Source organism: Tursiops truncatus, chromosome 15 (genome assembly GCF_011762595.2).
Source record: "Tursiops truncatus isolate mTurTru1 chromosome 15, mTurTru1.mat.Y, whole genome shotgun sequence".
Classification (NCBI taxonomy): Eukaryota; Metazoa; Chordata; class Mammalia; order Artiodactyla; family Delphinidae; genus Tursiops; species Tursiops truncatus.
Window position 1 is genome coordinate 63,398,534 of NC_047048.1, and position 22,529 is coordinate 63,421,062.

Here is a 22,529-nt window from a genome sequence, read left to right on the forward strand (position 1 = left end):
AACAAGAGAAGCCACCATAATAAGTCCGCGCACCACAACGACACAACTAGAGAAAGCCCGTGCACAGCAACGAATACCCAAATCGGCCAAAAAAAAAAAAAAAAAATCCACTTCTTACCTATCACTTTGTCTCTCACTGAATTCTTTCTGCGATGAGACATAAAGAACCTGAGCTTCATTAAGTCCAGAGACCAAGTGTGTGATCTCAATTAAGAGATGGTAGGTTGGGCTTCCCTGGTGGTGCAGTGGTTGAGAATCCATATGCCAATGCAGGGGACACGGGTTTGAGCCCTGGTCCGAGAAAATCCCACATGCTGTGGAGCAACTAAGCCCGCGAGCCACAACTACTGAGCCCACATGCTGCAACTACTGAAGCCCACGTGCCTACAGCCTGTGCTCCACAACAAGGGAAGCCACCACAATGAGAAGCCCGAGCACCACAGTGAAGAATAGCCCCCGCTAATTGCAATTAGAGAAAGCCTGTGCGCAGCGACAAAGACCCAGCACAGCCACAAATAAATAAAATAAATAAATTTATATATATAAAAAAAAAGATGGTGGGTTCTGGCTGAGTTCGAGTCCCGGCCTATGGGTTCAAGTCCCATCCGAGTCACATGGTTTCATAACCATATGAGTCAATTCCTTATAATAAATCTATCTCTCTATCTATTGATATAGACATAGATATATAGAACATATATGCTACTGGTTCTATTTCTATGGATAACCCGGAGTAATACAATTTGTGATTTTTATGTCTTGTTTAAGAAATTCCTCTGTATCCTGAAGTCCTAAATATGATTTTCTTTAGTTACTTCTAAAGATTTTAAGGTTTTGCTTTTCAAATTTAGGTCTTTAATCCAACAGGTTATTACTATGTATGCTATGAGATAGGAATCCAATTTAATTGTTTTCCAAATGAATAACCAATTGTTCAGTATCACTTAAAAATAATCCATCTGTATTAATTTCCTAGGGCTGTCATAACAAATTACCACAAATTGGGTGGCTTAAAACAACAGAAATTTATTCTCTCACAGCTCAAGAGGCCAGAAGTCCAAAATCGAGGTGTGGACAGAGTTGGTTCCTCATGGGGGGAGGGAGAAAATATCCATGCCTTTCTCCTAGCTTCAGGTGTTTGCCAGCAATCCTTGGTGTTCCTTTGCTTGTAGACACATCACAGTAGTCTCTGCCTCCATCTTCACATTGCCTTCTTTTTGTTTCTATGTGTTTTCTTATATGGATAGCAGTCATTGGATTTAGGGCACACTCTAAATCCAGGATGAGTTAATCTTGAGATCCTTGACTAATTACATCTGTAAAGATCCTATTTCCAATAAGGTCATATTCTTTTTTTTTTGGCTGTATTGGGTCTTCGTTGCTGCACACGGGCTTTCTCTAGTTTCAGTGAGCAGGGGCTATGCTTCGTTGAGGTGAGCAGGCTTCTCACTGTGGTGGCTTCTTTTGTTGTGGCTCATGGGCTCTAGAGTGCAGGCTTCAGTAGTTGTGGAGCTCGGGCTTAGCTGCTCCGAGGCATGTGGGATCTTCCCGGACCAGGAATCGAACCCGTGTCCCCTGCACTGGCAGGCGGATTCTTAACCAGTGTGCCACCAGGGAAGTCCTAAGGTTATATTCTGAGGTTCTAGGTGAAATGAATTGTGGGGGGATACTATTCAACCTGTGACACCGTCCTTTGCGAGGCTTTTGCAAATGTCGTTTCTGTTGTATATCAAATGTCCATATATGTATGGGCAGAGTGATCATTTTATAATGCAATTTCTGATGAAATGATTATACATTTTTCACAAGATCGTCTTATTTAATCCTCACAACAGTTTTATGAGGTAAGTACTACTAAAATCACTAGGTTATGCTAAGTTATGATGTGATAACAAACAACCCCCAAATCTCAGTGGCTTCCAACAAAGTTTTCTCCCTCAGATTACACAGATAGCTGTGGGGCAGCTGTGTGTTGGCTACAGCTCTGCTTTCTGCATCTTTTCATTCTAAGGTCCAGGCTGAAGGCACAGCCCCCATCCAGGTCATGCCATTCCAGTGGCAGAGATTAAAGAGTTTGATTTTAGACTAAAAACATGCAATGGTTCTTCAAGTTTCTGCCTAGAACTGGCATATATCTCTCCAGCTCAAATTCCACTGGCCAAAGTAAGTCATGTGATCAAGTCTGACATTGGTCTGGGGAAGTGTACTCCTTCCTCTGGAGTCACATGGCAACTGGCTAGAATGTGTGAGCTTACTGGGAAGGGGGAGAGCAAATAATAGGAGACAATGATATCTCTCCCAGAGGGGTTAAATAACTTGCCCAAGGTCAAATAGCTGAGAAGGGACAGAGCCAGGATTCAAACTCAGGCAGTCTTTCTCAAATCCATAGTGCACGCCATACCTCCCTATTGCCTGCTAGATGGTGTGCAAATACATCTAAGCTTTAGCGCTTCTGCCTGTGCGTTCCTGCAGCCTGGAGTGCCCCTCTACCTCTGCATGTTCAACTTACCCTTTAAGACTCCACTGTGATCTCAACTCCTTTGTGAACTTCTCTCCTTGGAATTCGTCACCACGTACCCCCATCACTTTTTATAAGTATATATTATTTTGTACTCACTGTCCTATCCCCTCTGAAGGGTGGGAATGCATTCTGATTTCTCACGTCTCCTCTGCCTCCGGGGTTTGCAGTATTTGGGGATGAGATGTGGGCGGGGGGGGGGGGCCTGAGCTGCAACTGGGCCGTGGTCCTGGGGATGAGAACACTTGGCCTACTTTTCCACCCTTCTAACCTAAGCTTAGCACCTGATGCTCCGGTGACTGGCAGGTCAGCTCTGCGTGACTCACTCTAAGCCTTCAGCACTGTCACCTCAAGGCCCTGGGCTGGGGTGTGTGTGGGCTGGTGGTGGTGAGTGAGGAGATGGGAGTTAACTTTTGCCTTTCAGAAATTCCTCCCTCCCCATGCCCCAGAAAAAGGACAAGTAAAAGTCCTTCTCTTAAATGGTCTGGGCAAGTACCTACCGATCAGGCCTAGGAAGACTGGGGAGGCCCTGGAAGGTGCAGGGAAGGAGGAAAGCACTGCTGGGTCATAGGAGAGGAACAGAGATCAGGAAAGAGTGTGAACTGCACATTGAAAGCCTTTACTAACTTGTCCAAGTGACTTAATTTAACCTTTCCGAGCTTCCGTTTTCCCAGCTGTACCCTAGAGACCGTACTCATCTTGCCCTCTTCCCTAAGCTGTTGTAAAAATACATAGTAAAATGTTAGAAGCCTCTAGGAATGCAGCCTTGACATCACACAGACCTGTATTGGAATCCCCTTCATAAACTATGCAACTGTGGGAAAATTGCGAATCTCCATGAGCCACGGGTGTCCTCATCTATAAAATGGGGATAATAATTAGAGCTACCTCCCAGGGTGAGAAAGCTATGTAAGTGCTTAGCACACAGTGCTCAATAATATTGGCTGTTTTCATATGCATAGATGATACTTATTATTTAAGGGAAGGACCACAACCGGTGTCATTTGGGAACATTAAAAGGAGGGGAACAGAGTCTAACTTTTCCTAGAACTGATTGCTTCCCTTAGCCAAGTATGAGGTGTGGCTCAAAGGAATGAGGAAGCAGTTCATGTGGTGACAGCACACAGCACGCTGTCTTCACAGATCTTCGGGGAGGAGTAGAGAGGTTAGCTGACGCTCCCCAAAGATCAGAGGTCCTTGTCCCCTGAGCCCACCCCCTACACATGCAGTCCATTGACTCCTTCTTGTCCATTCCTACCAATCTAGTCACCAAGTTCTGGGGAGGCAGCCTTTGTAATAACAATGATAGTATGAGCCTAGTGATATTGTTCCTTTGAAGTGTATAAAGGCTGTCTACTACATTTTCCCAGTTAGCCTTCATAATCTCTTTCCCATAAACAGAATCCAGAGTTAGCAGGGACTTGGAGATTATTCTGCATTTCACAGATGGGGAAACTGAAGTCCAGAGAAGGGGAGGGATTTACCCCATACTCCACAGTAAGTTAATGGCAGAGGCAGAACTGAAACCTGCAGCTCCTGACTTCCAGCCCAGGGCCAGTGCTTCTGTCACCACACACCTGTCCTTGGCCTTCCATTCCCACTGCCACCTAATGGACCACTGCAATGGTTCCTAACTGGTCCTCCCTGCCTCTGGTCCCTTCATATCAATCTGTTCTATACATACAGCCAGGTAACTGTCTGGAAGCATGGCCTTGCTCTTGTCTTTCCCCTTCTAATAGAACTTGCTCGTTTTTCGGTTTGAAGGGTCATCTGATTCCTAGTTCAGCCTCCAGTTGAAGACCCAATCTTTCTTTGAATACATTTATTGGCAGGGAGTTCATCACTCCCAGGGTGGTCCATTGTTTTCTTGGATCGTGTTGACTGTTAGAGATCTTTATAATAAGCTGAAGTTCTCCTCCTGGATGTCCACACACCTGAGCTGAGTGGAATTCTTTCACATCCATTTGTCAGCAAATCTGTGTTTAATATGAGCCAGGTCCTGGGTGGATTAAGTGCTGAGGGGAACAGAAAGAGGAATTAGACATGGAGAGGGGGGCTTAGGGGTTCACAGAGTTTTTAATTTTGTTTACTAGACCTAAATGATAAGAAACAAATCAAATCCCCTTTCTGTATGACAGCCCTTCAGACGTTTGGAGACAGCCACTATATCCTCCAGTGCTTTACCTTCTCAAGGATAGGTAACTCATTCACCACACAACATGGCATCCAGGTCCTCAGCATCTGGTCTCTTCTAGACTTGCTCCAGTGTGACAGTGTACTCCTCAGAACGTGGGGCTGAGCTGAGCCCCGTGGTCCAGGTGTGGTCCAGCCCAGGGCAGCATAGAACCTCTAACAGAGGCTAACAGAGTTAGAACCACAGAGGCTCTGCTCCGCGGCATGTGGGATCTTCCCAGACCAGGGATTGAACCCGTGCCCCCTGCATTCGCAGGTGGATTCTTAACCACTGCGCCATCAGGGGAGTCCCTCCTCTTCTTCCTTTTTTCTTTCCTCCTTCCCTCCCTTCCTTCTTTCTTTTTTTGCAGCCACATTGCATTGTTGAGCTTGAGGTCAATTCAAACCTGTAAGTCATTTTCACCGGAACTGCTCTTAATCTGGATTCTTTCTACCCTGTATTTTGGGCACTTGTCCAATATGGCAGCCACTAGCCCCATGTGACAATTTACATTTAAAGTACTTAAAAAGAAAAAAAAGTTAAAATTTTAAAATTAATTGAAATTAAAATTTTAGTTTCTCAGTTGTAGGAGCTACATTTTAGGGGCTCAACAGCCACAGGTGGCTAGTGGCTACTACATCAGACAATGCCAATTTAGGACATTTCCATCATCCCAGAAAGTTTTGTGGGACTGCTGTGGTTTGGACTGAAGGGCAGGAGTTTACATTTATCCCTTGTGGTACCTCATCTTGTTAGTTCCAGCTCAGCTCCAAGGCTGCCGAGACCTTTTGGAAACTAATTTTGGTTTCTGGAGTGTTTGAGGGCGCTCCCAACTTCCTGATGGCTGTAGATATGATTAGCGTTTCATGCCTTATTCTGCTTCATCTAAAACCACTGATAAAAATGCCCAGCACAGCAGACAGAGCTGCAACCAAGCCCTGCACACGGCCCTCTGCACTCCAGCCTCAGTCATGCAATAGTTTAACAGATGAGCCTATATTCCAGGCCCCGTGTACTGGGTACTGGGTACACATAGCGAGACAGAAGACGGCAAGTAAAGAGTCATGCTGCGGTGGGTGCCCTAAGAATTCAAATGCCTTTGCCTCGCATTCAGGCCTGCTTCTCTCTGGCCTGTGGTAGTTAAGTGCAGGCTTGGGAATCAGCTTCCTGGGTTTGGATCCTGGCTCTGCCACTTTATAAACTATGTAATATCTTTGTGTTTCAGTTTCCTAAAAAATAACCTCCATCCCACAGTGTTGTTATAGGATTAAATGAGTTAGTGCAAGTAAAGCTCTTAGAACAGTGCCTGAAATACAGTAAGTGCTCCAAACACATTAGCTATGATTAGTTCTCATGATTAATTATAATTTTCCCCTGGACAAGCCATACTCAGTCCTGCTTTGGGGTCTCAGTGCCCTTACTTCTGCCCTCTTTTAGTTTGTGGAAGTCTTTCCAGGCCCAAACTAGGCCTGCCCTCCTTGATTTCTTATGTTCTTAGCTGCTCGCCTGGCACTTAGTATCCTATACTGGAGGGGGGATCGCAGTGAAGAACTTGAATAATTGTTGGGCTTCATCTTGGTTCTGCGCTGCCTGCTGGAGAGACCTAGGACACGCTTTCATCTATAAAATGGGGATGATCACAGCTGCTGCATAGGACCACGGTCAGGGCTAAGTGAGACAAAGTAGGTGAGAGTTCCTGCACTTAGTAGGCCTTTTCATCCAGTAAAACCTCTGAAAGTGCTTCTTCCACGTCTCTGTGTTTTATGTAGTATCTAACAAAGGAGGTCAGGCTCATTATTCCCTGCAGCTCTGGAGGGCCTGTCCCTGTCCCAGGAGCCCTGGGCAGGAATTCCCCGTTTCTTCTTCTATGTAATGTGGATACCTAATCTGTTCCCCACCTTCTCCTCGCTGCTATCTCAGGCTTGCTGACCTTGGGGTGGTTCCTCCCCCCCCCCCAACCCCCGCACCCTCAGTCTTTACTAGGACCTGAAGGAGCACCTATAAGGGCAGTGGTGATTTTAACTCTAATTTAGGAAAGCTCTTTACTTTGGGCGTGCCTGCGATTGTGGAGGGTGGGCGTCGGCGCCCAGAGCCAGGGTCCAGCCCTTGGGGGTCCCCTCCCCAGGGGTCCAGAGGTATCGCCACCTGAGGTGGGGTTGGAATGCGCGGCGCGGTCTTCCTCGAGCTCGGGCCGCGGGAACAATGGGAGGGCGGCGGGGAGGCGGGTGGGCGTCGGCCAGGTCAGGGCTGGAGGTGGAGGAGGCCGGCGAGCTGGGCGCCGGGCCGTGGGGTTAGCCCGGGGCACCGGGCCGAGAGCCGAGGCGTCTGGGCCAGGGAAAACCGAGGTTGGCGCTGGCGGGGACCAGGAGGAGGCGGGGGGCGGGGCCCGAGCCCACCGGGCTGGGACGGGAAGGGCGAGGGGGCCCAGGGTGGGGTCTCCTCTTCGTCGCCCCGCCGCTCGCCCCAGCCTCCGAGCTCCACGGCGACACAGGTAGGCGCCTGCCCACGTTGGGAAGCGGGCAGCGGGTCACCAGCGCCAGGCGGGCTCGCAGGGCTCAGCCCCCTCCTTTCCTCCTCTCCCCAGGGGCCCGCGCGGCTCCTCCCTACGCGCGGCCCCGGCTCAGGCGGCGCTCCTCCGGTTGCTCGCTCGCTTGCCCGTGGCTGCCGCGGCGGCCGGGATCGCCGCCGCTTCCTCTTGGGGAGCCGGCCGGGGCGGGGCGGAGGGGGGAGACCGGGTGAGGGGGGCGGGCGGGGAGGGGGCTGCGCCGCGGGAGGGAGGGAGCTAGCGAGCAAGCGAGTGAGCGGGGCATTTGTGCGCAGCTCAAGTGCGCCTCGGAGCCCGCCGAGCGGCCGCGGGACAGACCGACCGAGGACAGACAGCGCCCGGAAGCCGCGCCGCCGCAGCCAGGTTAGCCGCCTCCTCCGGGCCCCGGGGACCCCGCCGCGTCTGGGCTGGTGTGTGTGGGGAGGTGATCACCGAGGGCTCCAGGCTCGGTTTCCCGTCCTCGAGTACTGACAGGCCGGCGGGCAGGCTCCGGGGGGCTGGACAGCACCGAGGCGGGGGGCGGGCGCCTGAGCCGGGAGGCGGGGAGCGGGCGCCCGAGCCGGGAGGCGGGGGGCGGGCGCCCGAGCCGGGAGCCCCGGGCCTCGGTTTGTGCGTTTCAGTGCTGGCGCGGTATGTGTGTCGGGGTCCACGTCGCCGGGTGTGTGCTGGGTGTGAGCGCGCGTGTGCCCGTGGGTCTGTGCAAGTGGATGATCGGTGTGTGCGCGCGTGCGTGTGTGCAGCGGGTGTGCATCTGTGTGTGTGTGAGAGGGTGTGTGCCCTGTGTGTCTCCGCGCGTCTGGGCTGGGCGGTGTGTGTGCGCGCGTCTATGCGTGAATGTGTTTATGAGAGGGTGTGTCTGAATGTGTAGCCGAGTGTGTGTACATTTGGATGAGGGTGTGTGCCAGTGGCTTCGCTTGTGGCTGGAACCTGTGGCGGAGTGTGTGTGTGTGCGCGCGCGCCACTGTGAGTCCCCGTGTGTGCGCGTGTGAGGGCGGGTGTGCACCCGCGTAGCCCCGCGTAGCCCCCGTGTGCGTGTGCGCGGCTTTGTCTCCGCACAGCCTGGAGGAAGGGGTGGGGGCGGCGGCCGAAGCGCTGCCGTCGCCGGGAACCGGGCACCTGGCCGGGGCAGAGGGCGGCGGCAGCGGCGGCAGCGTCCCCGCTGGGCCTAGACTCCTTGCCGGCAGGTGGGCGGCCACACCCCGGGGGCCGGAGGGAGCCGGGCTGACAGAGGTGCCCGCTGGAGCGGAGGGCGTGTCCTGCCTGGAGCCCGGGTGTGTGTGTTGGTGATGGTGGAGACAGCGGTCCCCAGGCTGGTGACCCAGTCGGTTCAGGGATCCATTTCCTGTCGTGGTGCGGGGACAGTCGGCCAGAGCCAGACTGGGCCTGGCCAGCTCAGCCGCACTCCCATCCTCACCCCTCCCAGCTCCCTGGGGTAGAGCCGCACCTTAGGTGCCCTGAAGGGAGGAGGGAGAACCACTCTCTTAAAGGGCCAGTGCCCCCCCTCCAAGGAACGCCCCCTCAGATGTCTACTTTGAGAGAGGTCTCTGGGTGTGTCTTACTCCGTTCTTCATGTATCGGTGCAGCGCATGCATTTGGAGATGTGTGCATGTGTGTGTTTCTTGTGCATTTGGGGGTGCAGATGTATTTTATCAGTGAACAGTGAATAATGCATCTCTTGAAGTCTATGTGTATGTGTTTCTTAATGAGTTTTAGTATATTTGTTTTTATGTACACATAAACTGTTTGTATGTTAGTGAGTCTGTGCATGTGGGTTTGCAAGATAAGTGGCATTTTGCTGCCAACTGGAATAGGATAGAAAAATTTTGTCCAGGGCCACCCTATTTTAGAAAAACTGGGTGAAAAGGTGGTTTGGAAATTTAGCCCCCGGCTTTGTGGGTTTCAGATGCTGGTACTGAAATGTAGGTAGACTGGGTTTAGACTGGATATGAGGATAGAAACCGAGACTCTTACAAGAGGAAGGAAGTGTTCTGGAAGAAGGCTATCCAAGTGTAAGAATTCACCCTCCACTTCCAGTTCTTCTTCCCTAGAACTTCACCTCCCCCTCTGCTACTCAGCTTGCCAGGATAAAGTGCACAGGATTTGGAGTGTAAAGGGAGGGAGCTGGGAGTGTGAAAGGAAGGAGGGTGGATGGGTGATAGGATTGGGGGCCAACAGCAGATTTTTGCAATTTTAAAAATGTTTCCCTACTGAAGGCAGCAGAAGCTGGGGGAAAGCTGAGCTTGCTGTCCCCTTTCCTGAATCCCTTTCGCAGGGTAGGAAAGGCTCTGGTCTGCAGCTCAGGAGCCCTGGAATTTGGTGCAGGGGTTTCCTTTGGACTTTGGGCAAACCTTTCATGTTTTTACCTGTTCACTCAACACATTTTTATTGAGCTTCTCTTATATAAGGGCCTAAACCCCCTAAGCCTCAGTTTCCCTAGCTGAGCAGCTAGTAGGCTGGATTCTGAGACTCTGAGTCCCCTTCCCTTTCTCAGAGTGCTAGAGTTTGTCTCATTGTTACCCACATTTAGGAATCTACCCTTTTAGGTTACCCAGATTTAGGAATCTACCCTTTTAGCTCCCAAGGATCCTGGCCATGGGCCCCACTCACCACTCCTCCTTGCCCTCGTATATTCTAGTCTAGAGCAGTGGTTCTCAAAGTATGGTCACCCCACCAGCAGCAGCAGGGTTACCTAGGATCTAGTTAGAAATACAAATTCTTGGGGCTCCCGCCAGATCTACTGAATCAATAACTCTGGGGGTGGGGCCCAGCAGTCTATGTTTTAACAAACACAGGAAATCCTGATTCACATTAGAGCTCAAGAGAGGTGCAGGCAGGGAGCTGGAACCTCCTATAGGGTGAAACACCTGGAAAGCATCTCCTGCCCCCTTCCACACACATACCTGAAGTAGCTGACAGCCCTAACCTGGCAAGTAGAGGTTCTGGCTTCAAGTCCCAGGTCTTCCTTGTGATCTTGGACAAATCACGCCTTCACAAAATAATTCAATGACTTGTTGACAGCATCTGCTCTGGGCTAGGTTCTGAGCAAGGGGTTTCCCTGCTCTGCTTCGTTTCTCCATTTCTTACGTTGATTTACAAGGCCTGCCCACCTCTCTAGAAACCAGTCACTCTGGCCTTCTTTTAGTTCATCTAGGCAGCAGGAGCTCTTTTGCCTCTGGGATTTTGCACATGCTGTTCCCTCCGTCTACCACACCCTTCCCCTGCTTCTTCTTTTTTTTTTTTTTTCAGTACGCAGGCCTCTCACTGTTGTGGCCTCTGCAGTTGCGGAGCACAGGCTCCGGACACGCAGGCTCAGCGGCCATGGCTCACGGGCCCAGCCGCTCCGCAGCACATGGGATCTTCCCAGACCGGGGCACGAACCCGTGTCCCCTGCATCGGCAGGCGGACTCTCAACTACTGCGCCACCAGGGAAGCCCCCCCTGCTTCTTATGTTGGTTAACTCCCACTCTTCAGATTTCAACTGAAGAATCACTTTCTCAGGGGAGCCTTCACCAACAACTCCTTTAAGATAACTCAGTTTTTCCTGTTATACCTTCTTATAGCTCCCTGTATTTCATAACACTTATGAGATAAGTAATTATACATGAACTTGTTAGTTGTTTGTCTCTCCTCACTGGATTGAAAATGCCATCTGGGCACAAACTTGCTTATCAGTCTTCCTAGTGCCACCACACCATGTCTGGCTTATGACTGGTGTTCAATAAATTTGTTGAATGGTTGACTTTCTAATATGGGAGATGGTATTAAAGGATACCCTTTGTCCTCTCGAGGCCTGACATTGTAATATCTAAGCAGGCTTCATACTTTTCTTTTTTGGCTGCGTCAGATCTTAGTTGCAGCACGCGGGCTTCTCTCTAGTGTGGCGTGTGGGCTCCAGAGCGCATGGGCTCTGTAGTTGCAGCACACAGGCTCTCTAGTTGTGGCGTGTGCTCAGTAGATGTGGTGCGCGGCTTAGTTGCCCCGCAGCATGTGGGATCTTAGTTCCCCAACCAGGGATCGAACCTGCGTCTCCTGAATTGGAAGGTGGATTTTTAACCACTGGACCACGAGGGAAGTCCCCAGGCTTCAGACTTTGTTGAAGTAGATTCATCTGGTTTTTTTTACTGCTAAGTCGCCTGGCTATAGATTTGAGCCCCTGTTGTGTGGCCAGGCCTATGCTGGGCTCTGCTCTAGGGGAGACGGGAAAAAGCTCTCTAGGAGATACAGCCTACCTTGTTTTCTGTGTCCTCCTGGATTAAGATCCTGCAAGAATGAGAAGAGGAAGAACATTGAATAAGGAATCTAAAGATCTAGGTCCACATCTTGATACCTGACTGTGGGCAAGTCACTCTTCCTTTCTTGCTTGTTTCCTCTTCTGTAAAATGAGGATATTAGGATGGATGGTGTACCTAACATCGGTTACTAGCACTGACGCTAGAGTATGGAGCACTGTCTTCGCTACCTACTAGTTGCGTGGACTTGGACAAGTGACTTCATGTCTTCATTTTCTCACCTGTAAAACAGGATCAGTAATAGCATCCGTTTCAAAGGGTTGTCTTGAGAGTGAAATGAAGTAACATACGTGGAATGCTCGGCACAGTGCTGAGCACATAGTAAATATTTGGTAAATGGTAGCAATTGCTACTGTTATGGCTACTCCACAGTTCAACATTCTTGAATGCCTTCATACTGGGCCCTAGGCCTACAGTGACAGAAATGAATACAACAGTGTTCCCAGGCTGAGTGTGCAGGGCAGACCTGTAAAGATGGACAATGTACAAGGTGGCAAGGTATGGCTGTTCATGGAGGAAAATGTGGTTGGGCTGGATTTTATTTTCCAGGTAGTTGGAGCAGCATGTGCAAAGGCACCATGACTTGTTAGGGGAAATACAAATAGTTCCATGTGGTTGGAGCAGAAGGCGGTGAGGGGTGGGGACAGGTGGGGTGAGTGGCTGGAGATAAAGAGGAATTTGAGGCCGGATCTGGCACAGGCTCTGGGTCCTACAGGCTGTGAAGAGTTAGGGAAGAAGATTAAGCTAGCCAGGAAGGATCGGATTTGCATTTCAAAACCACAGCTCTCCAGGTGGTGGTAGAGGCTGGCCTGGGTGGAGGGGGAGGATGGTCCATCTGGAGTCGGGGCTCAAAGGGTGCTTATGTGCATGATGGAAGGGCCCAGTGGGATGGCTAGACACCTGGGACATGGAAGAAGCCCAGCTGATGGACTTCAGGCCAGCCTGAACCAGGGAAGTGAAGGAGAGATGAGAAGGACTCCTCCATGGGCCCCAGGACTCCATTAACCTCCAAGGCTGCCTAATGAGTGGGAATCTGAAAAATGGAATTTAAGAGTCTCAGGTCTGCTGCTCAATGGACTCACTGTGTATTAATTTCCTAGGGCTGCTTATTGAAATACCACAATCTGGGTGTCTTTAAAAAGCAGAAATTTATTCTCTCGCAGTGTGGAGCTAGAAGTCAGAAAGCAGGGTGTTGGCAATGTTGGCTCCCTCTGAAAGCTCTGAGGTGGGGTGGCAGGGGCATCTGTTCTGTGCCCCTCTCCCAGCTTCTGGTGCCGGCCAGTAATCCTTGGAGCTCCTTAGCTTGCAGCTGCATCTGCCTCTGTTGTCACATGGCTTTCTTCCCTTTCTCTGGTGTGTCTCTGTGTCATCTCTTCTTCTAAGGACACCAGTCATCTTGGGTTTAGGACCCACCCGTATCCAGCATGACCTCATTTTATTTTAACTCATTGCTTCCGCAAAGACTCTATTTCCAAATAAGGTCACATTCTGAGCGTCTGTGTAGACATGAATTTGGGGGGACACTATTCAACTCAGTACATACAGGAAAATGGAAAAGACTGCAGGTCTTGGAGTCCCACAAGCCCAGGTCCCAATCCAGGCTTTGCAATGGAGCAGCCATGAGGCTTTTTCTCAGCCTCAGTGTCCTCTTCTCTGAAACGGGGACAGTAGCACCTGCAGTGCCGGGTTGTGGTGGTGACACTTGGTCAAGATGACAGATATGAGTGAGCCTAGTGAGGTGACGCACAGCAGGCATCCCGTAATTACTGCTTCTGCTTTGACTCCCCCTTCTCTGCACTTAGTAGCCTGGACAAGCCACTTAAATCTTTTTTTTTTTTAATTAGTTTATTTATTTTTGGCTGTGTTGGGTCTTCGTTGCTATGTGCGGGCTTTCTCTAGTTGTGGCGAGTGGGGGCTACTCTTCGTTGCGGTGCACAGGCTCCTCATTGTGGTGGCTTCTCTTGTTGCAGAGCATGGGCTCTAGGTGTGCGGGCTTCAGTAGTTGCAGCACATGGGCTCAGTAGTTGTGGCTCACGGGCTCTAGAGCGCAGGCTCAGTAGTTGTGGTGCATGGGCTTAGTTGCTCCGCGGCATGTGGGATCTTCCTGGACCAGGGCTCGAACCTGTGTCCCCTGCATTGGCAGGCAGATTCTTAACCACTGCGCCACCAGGGAAGTCACAAGCCACTTAAATCTTGCTTCACTTTCCTTATCTGCCAAATATGAATAATCATCGTCCAGCTCTACTTAAGTCACCAGATTGTGAATCCCAGGGGATAATGAGAAAGCTCTTTGTAAACTGCTTTAGAGTTTGTGGCTGTGTTTTTAAATTATAATCGTCATCTTCATAATAACCCTTGGCCATTGCCACATCCACGGCACTCTCAGCAGAGCCCAGCTCGGCACACTCCTCTTCTGAGGCAAGTCCTCTTTGCCCCTTTGTGCTCCAAGGTATCCTACCAGCAGGATAGCTGCTGTCGGAGTTGGGAGAACCTTAGAGAAACTCCTCGTCCTCCGTTGCCCTCATTAGCCAGAGGAAGGAAACATGCTCTGAGGGATGTGACACCCCTCAGGTCACACAGCTGGTCAGTGGCAATCGGAACACCTCGTTTGTGGTTCCTGTTTAGAGTCTGAATGGTGCTGTTTCCCTAGTTGCAACTTCAGCCTCCGAAGCAGGACCTTGGGGCAGGTAGAGGCCTGGAGAGGGCTCCGCATGGGACCCGGAGGTGGGGACCCAGTCGGGGGAGTCCTGCTGAGTCAGGATCAGAATCCACAAGGGGGTCCCTGAGTCCTAAGTGAGCGAGTAGTGCCTCTGCAGGCTGAATGGGCAAGTGGTTTTGTTCTCAGCCTGGCTCTGGCCGTCTCTGCCTGCTCCAGGGGAGGAGGCCGTCATGGGCAGGCAGCAGCCGCATGGGGAGCCAGAGCCTGGAGGTAACCCAAGGCTTCAGTGTCCCTGCTGACAGCCAGGGCGGTGCTTCTCAGCAGACTGTGTCCCTTTAAGCCTTGCCTTGGTGGGCCTGGGGAGGCTCCGGGAAGGAGAGAAGGCTTATCCTGTGTTGGCAGCTTCCCTGAAGTCATCTTCCTTTCCCCCAAGCTGGGGAAGCCAGGCCGCCCCCACCCTTGATTTTCCTTTCCCTTCCTCCCTCCTCTTCTCAGTCTTCTTTCTCTCCCTTCCCCTACCTCCCCCTCCTCTCTCTCCCCATCATCTCTCTGGGTTAAAGCTCTAAAGATAAAGCCTCCAGACCCAGTTCCGGTGGGTGGTTTGGGGGTTGCTTGAGGCCACCTAAGAATTAGAAAGCCTAGAGTCTTCCTCGTCAGAGGCTCGCTCTGGTGACTGATAAACAAGTGCTTACGTTTATTGGCTCACCATGTGCCAGGCCCCGTGCTCAGTGGTTTATGCGCCTTACGTCTTTTAATCCTTGCAACTACCCAGTGAGGCAGAGATTACGGTCCCCACTTTATTAAAGGAGGCTAAATAACTTGCCCAAGGCCTACCCAGTCCTCAGCCAGCAAGTGGCACAGTTGGATTTAAAGCCAGATCTAGCCAAAGCCCACAGGTGGTCTGGAGTCTTTCCTATACTGCCCCGGATGGAGGCTGTGAGAACGTTTAGGGGTCCACAGAGGGATGCACACTTGCTCAAATTTGGAGAACAGATTCTTGGCTCAGAGAGTGGGGTCTCCTGCTTCCTAAACCTATGCTGTCACCCCATCAGGGACTGGCCTTCCTACCAGGAAGGACAAGGCTCTGAGCCCCTCTGGTTCTAGGCAGCTGCCCACCTGTTGGAGAGATGCTGCGTCAAGAGCAGGTAACAGGGCAGGACTGCAGGCGCTTGGCTTTTTCTTTAGATGTTGCTTTGTCACTGGCCACCTCAGTTCTTCATTGATTATCTTGAGTCTCCCAATTAAATGAGCTTATCATCTGCAAAGCATGATAGTTTTATCTCCTCAGAAGGGTGCTTGGGGGCTTGGAGGTCCTCTGTCAGGCTCGGTGATGGAGGGGAGGGAGGCAGAGGCTGCAGCCAGGAAACGGAGATTCAGGAGCAGAGTTGTGTAGAAAGGAAAAGGAAGGGAGCCGGACCTGGCTGAGGGCTGGAGTGAGAGTCTGGAGAGAGGAAAAGAGCCTTTAGGCTGGGGTTGATAGGAACCCTCCTCCCGCCCCAAGTGCAGCCCAGGAGTCCGGACTCTCTCCCAGGCAGGGCTGCTGATCTCAGAACGTCAATTCAGAACCTAGCCAGCTGCAGTCAGCTTGCTGGGCCTCCTCTCACCCTCACCACGACCATGACCATGACCAGGGCCAGCTTGAGCAGGTGGCTCAACCAGAAGGGACCTTGATTAATGAGCAGTGGCTTTAAAACTTCTAGCCACAGAGCCCTCTCTATGTTCAATCTGTGAACCAGCTAAAAGGAGAGCGGCTGAGCACCACGTGGTGGGGGCCCTGGAATCAGCCTGTTTTAATAGGTTCCAGTCGAGGTGACTGGGACACAGAGGGTTCTCAGACTGCCCTCGGGGAACGCTGGTCTCAGATGTTTGTGAACTTCCGAAACGGCATGCACAATTCTCAGAGTGTTCCCTGTCCTTGGGAAAGGATCCACAGGCACCACGTGAGTCTCTGAGTCACGACCCAGAAAAGTTCAGAACTGCCGACTTCAGGGCTGTTTTGTTGAGTGGGAGCCTAATGACTGGAGAAGGTCGCTGGGGGGTCATGGCAGAGTGAAGCATTGAAGGCAGATTTCTCCTACCTCTCAGCACATGGCTGGTTCTGCTGCGAAGGGACTGCGAACCGGTCTCTTCCCCTATCTGGGCCTCAGTTTTCCCAGCTGTAAAAATGAGGGTTGGATAGGATAAGCCCAAGGTCCCACGCAGCTTTGATCTGTAGTTCTGGAAGCCAGGTCTACTGCTGCCCAATTCACAGTCTTTGCCCCTTTCCTTGTTTCCTCCCCGGCATCACCCACTTCTGGTGGGGCCACTTCCTCCCTTCAGCATCTCCCATCTTGAGAGAGTCTGTACAGAGCCTGGATTCTAGCCCCTTGAGCCCCTTCTGGCAGACCATGCGCCCAGGCACTCAGCACTCTCTCCCTTTCCACGCCCGCTTACCAGAATGAATCAGCTGCCTGGGAGTCTGGGGACGCTCATGGTGGCCTCTCTTCAGGGCCAGACACCTGGGACCAGTGCCAAGGGGAGGGGCTTGGAGAATGCATTTGCTGTGGCTCCTGGGACACGCCCAGTGCTTACCTGTGTCTTTGCCCCAACTTCCTGGGTTCATCTCTGCCAGGAATGCCACACCCCGTCCTTCCCCAGTCACTGTTGAAATCCTGCCTGCCTTGTCAAGGCTCAGCTCAGATGCCAACCTCTGTCCCCCAAAGCCTTGTGAGCCCTCCCGTCCCCAACCCCACAGGGAGATTTGTCTTGCTGTCCTCTGCATTCCCTTAGCACCTTATCGGGTCTCCTCTGGGGACAAGTTCTGCTTGCTCTTGACTTTATCCTGGGACGTGGCTTGTCTCTCTTGCTAGATTGTGAGTTCCAGATGTCTCATGTAATATTCTGTGCTCCCAGCACCTAGCATAGGGCTTTGCACAGAGTAGGTACCTAATAGAAGGTTGTGAAGTTTTATTTATGGAATCTGCCTCTGGCCCTGGGCTGGGCTGGTTTCTATGGGACCCCCATAGCCCCATCACTGGCAGGTCACAGCTTCTCACATATCCCCTCCTTTATGTGTGGATTGGAGGGAGGCCAAGTAGGGCGGTGGATAAGAACTTAAATTCCAGTCTTATGACTGCCATCTCCTGGCTATGTGACCTTGGGCAAATCATTTCACCTCTCTGAGCCTCAATTTCCTCAGTTGAAGACAAAGGGGTAGGAATGACAAGTCTATGGGGGGCTTGGGAGGATGAACTGAAATGATACGTGTAAAATGCTGAGATCTGAGCATTGTAAAGAATGAATGGTCAATAAGCAATTATAATTCATTATTTTTCAGGTAATGGTTATTATCGTTGTTTTAGCAGGCACCTACTGTGTTCTCACGGTGCTGGGGGGCAAGGGTGAGGGACAGAGACAAATAATTGCAGGAGTTCCTTGGTCTGCAGGGCCTTAAGGTCACATAGGGCTGGTAAGCCTCTCCTCTGGGGAGCAGTGTCTGGGAGAGACATGGCTGAGTGACTTGAGGAGTGAGTGATCAGTGTAGACTCCGTGCTGGAGGTTTGAGCTGGATGGGCAAGAAGTGGGAGGGGGCCGTGGGGAGCAGGGAGACAGGTATTCCCTGTGGAGATAAAGGAGGCGAGCGCCAGGCCGGGCATGGGAAAGTGGGGCGCATTCTTGGAGCGATGCGGGCAGGATGCAGGAAAGGGCAGAGTGGAAGCCGAGGCCGCTCTAGAACCTCCACTTAGAAGGGCCTTGGGGTCAGCACCCCAGATGGAGGGGGAGCTTCAAGCCTTGTTTCACCAAGAAGAAATTGGGGGAATGGTAGCTCATGATGCCGCTACTGAGAACGACAGAGAGAAGACTGGAAAGGTGGGGCAGAAATAAAAAGCTGGGGATTTATGGTGGAGGTAGGAGAGCCCAGTGAGCCCTCAGGGCCTTTGTCCCTCTGCCCAGGCTTGAGCTGAGAATGCTCAGGGGTGAGCTGTAGCTCCGGGCATCTGCGGGCCTGTTCTCGGAGTCTTTCTCATAATATCAAGGCTGCCTGTTTCCCTGGCCAGGATCTGAACTCTGGTCTGTCTGAAGTTAAAACGCAAACTGATCCCAGAAATGTCAGAATCTCTAAATATCTGGAGAAGCGATCTCTTAATCCACGCCCCCTCACCACCACATTACACAGATGGGAAGCAGAGGTCCAGAAGCGGGAGGCCCCGCCCAAGGACGCAGAGTGAACGGGCCACAGTGAGTTTTGCTCCAGCCTGGTGTGGGCTTTTGTCGTTTGTAGGCCTGGGTTAGGGGAAGAGGGTGAGGAGGGGGCCCGAGGAGGGGGCCCAAGGAGGGGTGTAAATGACAAACAAATGCCAAATTAGGAGCCATCGGTTGCCAGGGTGTGTGTGTGATCCCAGGTGAGTAGGATGTGAGTGGGCTGGAGCCGTCATCATCCCGGGCTTTCCTTCCCGGAAAGGAAAAAGGGCCACATAGGTGGGATCCAGGGGAATATTGGGATGTGGGGGAGTTCAGGGGGTGGCCTGAGAAGAGGAGGCTGTTGCCAAGCAGCGAGAGACAAGACTATATTACAGCGGCACAGAGCATCCCAGCCTCTTGGGCCTGGCCTTGTACAGCCCTGTAGGTGATACCGTAGTGTTATCTGTCACCCCTTGTTTATGGGGAAGAATGAGGGCTGCAAAGGTCACAGCTAGGAAGAGCAGCGCCAGGGCTGGGGGACTTCAAAGCCATTTCCTGGCATGTCCTGGGTGGCTGCCCTCCTGGTTCTCAGCCCAGCTTGGTCTCAGCAAGGACCCAGGACAAGTGAACTTTTGCCTTCCTTCATTTCTCCTCCATCACTCCACCCCCTTATTTGTTAATTAGAAATATTTATTGAGCACCTACTATGTGCCAGGAGCTGTCTGTGACCTTATAGAACTTATGCTGTCACCCCTTAGCTGCCCCACACTGGTAGGTTGGGACCAGAAGGAGGAAGTGGGTTGCTTCACTAAACACCCCTTTCTCCCTTCACACCAAGCCCTTCCCCTCTATCCCCTTCCAAGTCCATCTACCCCAGATGGGACTTTTTTTTTTAATTTTTTTTTTTTTTGGTGTACGCGGGCCTCTCACTGTTGTGGCCTCTCCCGTTGCGGAGCACAGGCTCCGGAGCGCAGGCTCAGCGGCCATGGCTCACGGGCCCAGCTGCTCCGCGGCATGTGGGATCTTCCCGGACCAGGGCACGAACCCGTGTCCCCTGCATGGGCAGGCGGACTCTCAACCACTGAGCCACCAGGGAAGCCCCAGATGGTACTTTTTGCTGGAACTGCCTCCTGCTGAAATGGAAACCAATCAGAGTTAATTGTTAAACCTAATAACTGGCGAGAGTTTCACCTGGTTAGGCTGCAGGGAGAGGGCTGACTGCTAGCTGTGCCCCCCAGGAGAGGGGTGGAGCTGCCCAGGTTTTTCTGGCCTATACCTGCCACCCTGTCCCTACTCTGGAATCTACCGCCAGGGCCTGCTCCTCCCCTCCTCCCTGGGGGGTGAGAGGTGGACTGCCCCTTGGATCCTTTCCCTTGACTCCAGCTGAGGTGACCCTGGGAGGTGAGTACAGGCTCTGGCCCTAGTCCAGGGGCCTCTGGGTGAGTGTTCTTGGGCGAGATGTGGGGGAGGGCATGGCGCCGAGCCTAGGAGACCCAACCCAGAGGGCAGGCAGCCAGTGAACCTTGCTGGCTTTGCCTCCTGCTGGGTAGGGGTGGGGAGGGTTGGGAATTGTACCCTAGCGGCCTAAGCCCTGTGTGCAGGACCGTCACCCAGTGCAGCCCATGCCACTTCCTTCCCTTTCCCCTCTTCACTGGTTATCCTGTTAGGGGCCATTCTTTGCCATTTAGACTGGGACAGGAGGGAATTTAGTGGCAAAGGCTAGAAGCCTGAGCCCCAGACCGGGCCCCTGCCAAGCTTTAGGGACAGAGCTTAGGCTTCCAAGTCAGACAGGCTGTGGGTCAAACCTGGGGGACCTTGGAGTGATGGCCCATCTCTCAGAGCCATAGTGCCATCTGAGCAATGGGTACTCTGTCCCTTTGTCACCCGCGCTGTAAGTATAAAGGCACCAGAGGTCGATATTAATATCAGGCTCCGTAGGGGGTTGGAATAAGTAGACACCATTCTATTGACATTCAACTTTATTTTGGGAGGCCTAGCTCTGGCTTGGGGCCAAGGAGGCCACCAGTCCCGCCCTCTAGGACTTGACTGTTAGAGCTGCCCCATACGGTAGCCACCAGCCACGTGAGACTACTGAGCACTTGGAATGTGGCTGGTGTCACCGAGGAACTGAATTTGTAATCTTATTTAATTTTAGTTAATTTAAAAATTAAAAAGAATATTCCAGTTATTGGAAAACTTCTGTGTATGTTTGTGAACTTAGATTTGTGCAAACACTTTTTCAATTGTCAAGGCTAAGATACTGTAAATATCTGATGAAAATTTAGTGTGAGAATCGAGATGTGCTGTAAGCGTAAGGTGTACACTGGATTTAGAAGACTTAGTATGAAAAAAAAGATTGTAAAATATTTCAGTAATACTTTTGGATTTTTTCTTTTTTGGTGGGGGTGGGTCTCAAGGCTTGTGGGATCTTAGTTCCCCAACCAGGGACTGAACCTGGGCCCCCAGCAGTGGAAGCGCAGAGTCCTAACCACTGGACTGCCAGGGAATTCCCTCAATAATACTTTTGATATTGATGACATGTTAAATAAATATACTATTAGGGCTTCCTTGGTGGCGCAGTGGTTTAGAGTCCGCCTGCCGATGCAGGGGACGCGGGTTCGTGCCCCGGTCCGGGAGGATCCCACCTGCCGCGGAGCAGCTGGGCCCGTGAGCCATGGCCGCTGAGCCTGCACGTCCGGAGCCTGTGCTCCGCAACGGGAGAGGCCACAACAGTGAGAGGCCCGCGTACCGCAAAAAAAAAAAAAAAAAAAAATATACTATTAAAATTAATTTCACCCACTCCTTTGTACTCTTTTAAATGTGGCTACTGGAAACTTTTAAATTACATATTTGGCTTGTATTATGTTTTGATTGGACAGCTCTGTTCTACCCTAAGTTGAGTTGGACACATTTGAATAATCATACAAGAAAATAGAGCCTAGTTATTCGGGGAGGTTTGGGGGTGAAGGTGAAGTCGAGATATTCCCCCACTCACCACCCCCCATACCTGGGCCACACTCCATGGTGGAATGTTACGCAGAATAACTCCATAGCCTCAAAGATAAGATCAGGGCTTCTGGTGTCAGATGAAGAGCCCCTGTCTGGGTGGCCATGCTATGCACTTGCTCTGTGGGTGACCTTAGGCAAGTCACTTCACTTTGCTGAACCTTAGTCTATCATCAGTAAATCTAGGCTAAGGGTGGGATTTATCTCGTTGATGGAGGGGATCACCTGAGATATAATCCAAGTGCACGCTTAGCACAGTGCCTGCACATTTGCACGGCAGAGTCTTAGCTGTGGCAGTGGTGACTACTACTCCTGGTTGTGGGAGTTGTTGCTAGTGCTGTTGCATCTATCAGCTTGGATTCAGTTATTCCATTTGTCCAAATGGGACATGGGTCAGAGGGAAAGGAGGAGTTAAAAGAGATTGAGGGTGGGAGCTGGGGTGGGGATTGCTTGCCTTTAGGGATAGCTCCTTGGATCTTCTGGTTCTATAGGTGATCAGGCAAAGATGTGTGCCCATTTTATAGATGAGGAAGGTGAGGCCTGTTGAGGGGAAGTGACCTGGCTATATAGCCAGAACCTGAATGCAGGACTTCCCATGCCTATTGTAGGAATATTGGAGCCAGCGTTAAGAGTCCCCCTCTGGGGCTTGTGAGAGCAGGGCCTGACCAGGAGTCTGGCGCTTATGAGAAATGGTTATGAATAGTCTTCTATAACTGCAAGGGATCTCGACACCATTCAGTACAACTGTCTCATTCTTGAGTTGAAGAAACAGAGACCTGAGTGTGTGTATGTGTGTGTGTGACCTCCCTAGGATCAGCCAGCAAGTTGGTGGCCAAGCTGGAACTGTTTCTGTTTGTTTAGATCCAGCCCTCAGCTCGGCCCTGGCGGGACGGATGGCCCTGCTTGTCAGCCCCTCCTCTCCTGCCCAGTCCCCAGTGAGCGCTGAGAAAGAGGCTTTTGTTTCACCCGCTCCTTCTGGTTTCCTCTCAAGGTAGCTTCACCACCACCCTCACTCCATCTGCCCAGATTTGCATTTGTCCCTGTTCCAGGTTTAAAGGGCCCTGAAATCTGAAGCTTCTCCACACACATCTACTTTCTGGATAGCCGTGGGGGAGACCAGGGGATTTTTCATCAAGAAGGCCTAGGTTCAAATCCTTCTTCTACCATGAATTCCCTCT

At 51.6% G+C, this 22,529-nt stretch overlaps 1 long non-coding RNA gene across 2 annotated transcripts; it reads right to left on the reverse strand.

Moving 5' to 3' along the window:
* Positions 1 to 1,006: 1,006 nt before the first annotated feature.
* Positions 1,007 to 16,698, reverse strand: LOC117308083 (uncharacterized). 2 transcript variants are annotated; one of them, XR_004522053.2, is made up of 5 exons: positions 16,618 to 16,698; positions 16,263 to 16,340; positions 15,301 to 15,625; positions 11,466 to 11,496; positions 1,007 to 4,533 (listed from the first exon to the last, which is right to left on the reverse strand). It is a non-coding gene; the product is annotated as an uncharacterized lncRNA (long non-coding RNA). The 2 variants fall into 2 exon arrangements; XR_004522052.2 differs by having other exon boundaries at positions 16,263 to 16,654.
* Positions 16,699 to 22,529: the final 5,831 nt, after the last annotated feature.